Genomic DNA, 6,295 nt, shown 5'->3' with positions numbered 1-6,295 from the left:
ACTTATGGAACACTATGGAATAAACCTAATCAAGAACTCATATGAGGGCACCTTATGTAAAGTCATGCATGCAGGTCAGCTTTCCCGGAGCTTTGAAGTCAAGACAGGTATTAAACAGGGATGTCTTCTCATCATTCCTCATCCTCCTCGCAATTGACTGGGTCATGAGGGAAACAACGGAGGGGAAGAGAAATGGAATTCAGTGGACAATGTGGGAGCAGCTGGATGATCTGGAATTTTCAGATATAGTTCTTTCACACACACAGACACAAATGCAAGAGGACAGACTTACACAAAATGCAATAAAACTTGGTCTCACTCCCAATACAACAAAAACACAAGTGATCAAGAGCCACTCCAAAACCAGCAACCACATTTCCATGAGCAACACTGTCCTAGAGGAGATAGGAGCTTTTACCTACCTAGGCAGTGTTGTGGATACCACTGGAGGGATGGATGCAGACAGCAGAAGCAAAATCAACAAGGCTAGAGTGATACAACACTCTAGCCAACACTCAGACTGGTACAACATCTGCATTACTGCCAATGTTGCACCAATCCACCTGTCAATTTCCTGTTCCCTTCTTCCCTCACTTGTGAATAAGACCCCAAGATACTTAATCTCCTCCTTGGGTGGTAACTCCACCCCCACCAGGGGTGGGCAAGCCACCCTTTTCTGGTCAAGAACCATGGCCTCAGATTTGGAGGTGCTGATCCTTATCACAGCCACTTCATACCTCAGCTGCAAACAGCCCCAGTGCATGCTGCAGGTCATAATTCAATGACGCTAACAGGACCACATCATCTGCAAAAAGCAGAGACACAATCCTGAGGCCCCTGAACCCAAGCCCCTCTGCTCCCTGGCTATGCCTAGAAATTCAACCATAAAAGTGATTAACAGAATTGGTGGAAAAGGGTAGCCCTGACAGAGTCCAACACCCACTTGGAACGACTTACTAATGGTGATGCAAACAAGACTCTCGCACCATTTCTACAGGGACATACTGGCCTGCAACAATGAATCCCCTACCCCATACTCCTGAAGTACTCCTCACAGGATTCCTCCTCTATGAATGCCACCTTGTCATGGTGGAGGGATTTCTATGCCTCTGTGATCCTAGGAGCTATGATGTAGCATCTCCAAAGACATACTGGTCCAAAGTTGCATGGCAGAATGGCAGAATGAGCAGTAGGACAAAGGCAGGCACTTAAATACCCAACTGAACCAAGTAACAAAGAAGCAGGAGTGACCAATCAAACAATTAACCAATCAGAGAGGGAGCAGGACAACGAGCAATCAGGTAGAACAATCAATTATGAGGCACAGGGAAACAGGTGGATCCAATAAACACTAGGAATATAACAAAGACAAGTAATACTTAATCACAAAAGGCATAAAGTAAAAACCAAAATAGAACACCACAAACTAGGAACAAGAAAACTAATAGAAAAGAAACACTGGGTAACAAAATTCTAATAAATACAATTTAACAGAGGGGACTGGCCTCAAATTCATGACCAAAGGGTAAACATTCACAGAGCCACACAGCACAACCCAATGAACCATGTGGCAATCAGGGGAAAGGAATGAACACACTTGGGCTGATAGACCAGTCACAGGGTGTGAGAACAGGATGGTCAGCAACACCTGCAGGGTCAGGGTCGGACGCTGACCCCGACAAGGGACCTCGGTGGAACAATTGTTGGTTGCATAATCTGGGTACTTAGGATCCATTTGGGGGAAACCAGTCAAATATTTAATTGATTGATTCACCTTTGTCATATATAGACGTGGATTGTGTTAAAAATGCTCTGAGGGATGTGAAATGAAACCCAATTTCCAGAAGAGGTGAAAGCATTTCTTGTTCTAACGTAATATCAGTTTCACCACTATTTGGTGTACTTTCAGATTACAAGAATAGTTTTTTATGGAATAAGAGGAATGAATTGATTTGACAGACTGCTTTCCAATATGTGTCTGTTAATAGGTGTTTTGCGGTTTTGCCCTCAGGATTTGGATTGGCTTGGGGGGGGACCAGCTTCTTCTATAGGAAGCATTCTGGCACTTTAACTCTCTGGGGTCTTTTGGGCAGGAGTTTGTAATTAGGAATGCTGTTGCTTGGTACCAGCATTAGGGAAGTTATTCAAAAAAGTAAGCCATTACAGATACTAATTACTTGTCTCAAATTGTAATCAGGTCACTTAAGTGATTACTTACTGAAAAAAGTAATCATATTATTAGTTACTTTCAAGTCACTCTCTAAAATCCCTGTGAATCCACAAAATGGAAAATGCTCATTTAAAATACTGTCTTTTCTATACTTTAATTGACTACCCTTCCAAAAGGGGAAAAACACACAACATGAATGAAAATGTGAAACTGTTACAGCATTGTCATCCTGTAGCCGGCACCCAGTGCACCGGGTCCCGTCTTGACATCATATTTCCCCAGTTATCGACACTTTCCTCCAGTCCTGACTCCCAATAGCTTCATCACCGTCCCCCTCTTCGATCTTCTGCCCCATCTGTGTTTCCTACTCTGCCATCCTCCTATTCGTGTGACAGAAACTTTCATTTCAAGTTAAGTTTGTGAACATTTCTGAAAATCCACATTCTTGGGAGAGTAGAACAGTGAGAGAGATAATAAATAATAAATGCCATTCTAAAAAATGCAGATATTTGACCTCCTAGCTTACAGTCTTATTAGGTGATTCAGCAGATTGCTGGCTGAATTTACAGCGGTGGAAAGTTCCTTTGTATTCTGTCACAATATGCACTTCACAGTAATGTTTTTATCTTTGCATGTAATTAACTGCAAATAATGACTGTATCTCTACTTAAAGAAACATTCCTCCTTATTAATTTTAGCTGTTCACTCCCAAATACAGTATGCATCTGTCTCTCACATAGAGGTCATTTTAGCTGTGTCAGACAATGACAATCATTTTTTTTGGAGTAGTAGTAGTAGCCTGAGCCAGCACAGTGGTGCAGTGGTTAGTATTGTTGCCTTGCACCTCTGGAATCAAGACTCCAATCCTTGCTCTCCGTGTGGCGTTTGCATGTTCTTCCCATGTCGTCATGTGGTTTCCTGAGGATATTTTGATACCACAGGCACACTGGTATTGCCTGTAGGTGTGTGTGTGCCATGTGACAGGCTCTGGACCCCCACAACCCAGGGGGCAGTGTGTGGCTCAGTGGGCTAAACCTCTGCGCCTGTGATCAGAAGGTTACCTCAGCACCTTAAGCCCCAGCTCCCTGGGTGCCATAATGGCTGGCTGCCCTTCGTGGCCAGCTTGCTCTCATGTACACAGGGCAAGTTGGGGGAGGTGAAAGGAGAATTTTCCCATGGGGATCAATAAAGTATTAATTATTATTATGAATAGGACAAGTAGTTACAGAAAATGGATGGATGGAAATGTAATCCATGTAATGAATACATTAGTCATGCATTTTCAGGGCGGTGCAGTGGTTAGCATTGTTGTCTTGTACCTCTGGGACTGGAGTTCCCGTCTTTGCCTTGGCCCAAAGTTTGTGTGTTCTATCAATATCATCATGGTGTCCAAAAACATGCTAAGGTGAATTGAAATCACCAATTTGTGAATAAGTGTGTGAATGGTGAGTGTGCCTGTGATGGATTGACACTCCATCCTGGGTTCTTACCTGCATTGCACCCATACCTACCAGGGTAGGCTCCAGATCCGATGACGGAGCATAAGGTAAGCAGGTATGGAAGGTGGATGGATCCCCTACCCACCAGTCCTATGCAAACCATAATGTAACAATTCCTTATTTCTCCTGTGTCTCTCTTTTTCTTTTTTTTTGTTCTGAACAAAAAGACATAAAATCTCAGATCCGCCTCTCTTCAAGTTTCTAAAGAGATCTCATAAAGCTCTAAAATAGTTCTCAGACTCTCTCAACTTGAAATGTCTCAACTTTAAAAGTAATGAAATCAAATTAAAGTTTATTTTTCAAATACACAACATTTTGCTGTACTGTTATACATTTGATAAATAAACTTTGACTTGACTTGACCTATGGTGGGGAAATTACAAAGCTCTCTTTACAAACTCAATCTATTCTCATCCCAGCAAATATCTGCACAAAGTTGGCACTCCTATAATCAGAAAATAGTAAAATGACTTTTGTCTGTGCTGTTTCGTGCAACAACAACAAAAAATTGTACTAAACGCCATTAATTATTTCAATTACTGGTTCAACTGCTACAAATGCTGCTTCCACTACTCTACATACTGCTGCAACAACTACATACGTAGTTACTAGTTACTAATACGTAGTACATAGTTGGGGCAGTGTGTGGCTCAGTGCCTGTAAGCAGAAGGTCACTGGTTCAAACGCAGCCTCAGCATGCCTGTATGTAGGTCCTTGAGCAAGGCCCTTAACCCCCAGCTCCCTGGGCGCTGCTACGGGTGGCTGTTCTTCATGGACAGCTTACTCTACAAAGAGCTAGTTGAGGGAGGTGTAAAGACAATTTCCCCACAGGAATCAATAAAAGTATCAATTACTGTTATACACAAGTAGTAGTAAAGTTTATCCTTTTCTAGTCTGTCCATTTTCTCTTTATCCTCAAATTCAAGGCCATATTTGGGTATAATTGCTTGGATCCCAGGTATCTTGCCCATGAGGTAGGGGGGTGGTGGCAAGGTGGTACCATGATTAGCTCAGTTGCCTCCTACCTCTGGGACCATGGGTGATGTCAGTGCTGCAGCTCCACACATCTGGAGCTTGTATGTTCTCTTCATGCTGCCATGGGGCTTTCCCCAGGTACTCCAGCCTGCCCCACAGCCCAAAAACTTGCTAAGGTAAGCATGAGTTGCCAAATTGTCCATATACTGTATGTGAATGGTGTGCATGTCCTGAGATTGGCTGGCACCTCATCCTGGGCTATTCCCTTCCAGCACTCATTCTTTCCAGAATAGTCTCCCTGTGACCCTGTAAAGGACAAGCACTATAGAAGATGAATGAATATTTCAGCATTTGTAAAAGTGTAATTTTTTAAACTTTCATATTGTCCCATACTAGCTCCAGTATTTCTCATTAATGAGACTGAGTGAAGTTTGGCAAGGTAGCTCTTGTTTGTCTGAAATTACCTATGTTCCTCTGCCTTACCTATGTCTACTTTATGTCTCCCAATGAATGTACAATAATCAAGTTGGATAGAATAAAAATGAAAATGCAGTTGAAATGAGAAGCATTTATTGGAGAATGAGAATTGTTGTTACTATATTATTTATTTTATATTTTAAAAGATTTAGATGAAACTTGGAGGATAAGGAGCACAAGCTGATACAGTGCATTGCCACACCTACCACATGACAAACCTCCTCAGGGATGAGAATCTGAGTGCAGCCCTGTAGTGGGTGATGCCACAGCACCACATAAGTTTGAATGGAATAGTATTGTCACGTATGTGGCGGACGAGCAGGTAGGAAGCGGCGAAGGACGAAGCAGGCAGGTAGGTTTGCGGGAAACTAGGGTTTATTTGGGGAGACAGGGCCGACAGCGACGCACATCACATCAATGACGGACAGCCAACTGAGGAAGACGTGGAGTGATATACATGAGACAAGCCAAAATAACTGGGAACAGCTGGGCACAATCGGGGAAGCACACGTGGATGATGAGGGGGTGTGGCACACACGAGGATCGGATGAGCTGGGCGTGACAAGTATGAAGATTTCCTTCTGGTAGCTGGAGTACCAATCCTGCTACCAACCCCCAAGTTTTCCCTTAAAGGATCTACTTACAAGGATGGATGTAGGTTAACAGCACATCCAGGACAAAGGGCCCAACAGACTGGAATCAGTCATGGCATTTAGAGGATTTGAACAAGCAACCTTCCCATTGCTAACTAAGAACCCTGGCCTCAGAGCCACCACTCCACCCAAGCATATATTACATAAAATTTACTACTCTTTTAAAAACAAAACAAAAAAAAAATCCAACTAATTAAGTTTTTTAAATTTTAGGATGGATATCCCACTTAGGCTATCAAGTTATCAAACATTATGATTAAGTAGCTTATGGAAATGTCCAAAGTGCCCGATTTTCTTGGTGTTACTAGAATGTCATCCCACTATTACAACTAAGAATAATAAAGCATAAACAAATTAAGGGCATGGTAGAGCAGAAGGCAGCATTGTGGTTTTATACTTCTAAGGTCACGAATTTAAGGCTGTACATAGCCTTTGCAGTGTATACATAATGCACTACTATAAAATAACATTTCATTATAAAATGTCTTTTCAACATTACGTTAAAAGGATGTTCTGGTAAT

Source organism: Paramormyrops kingsleyae, chromosome 3 (genome assembly GCF_048594095.1).
Source record: "Paramormyrops kingsleyae isolate MSU_618 chromosome 3, PKINGS_0.4, whole genome shotgun sequence".
Taxonomy (NCBI): Eukaryota; Metazoa; Chordata; class Actinopteri; order Osteoglossiformes; family Mormyridae; genus Paramormyrops; species Paramormyrops kingsleyae.
This window is presented reverse-complemented; position numbering follows the sequence as displayed.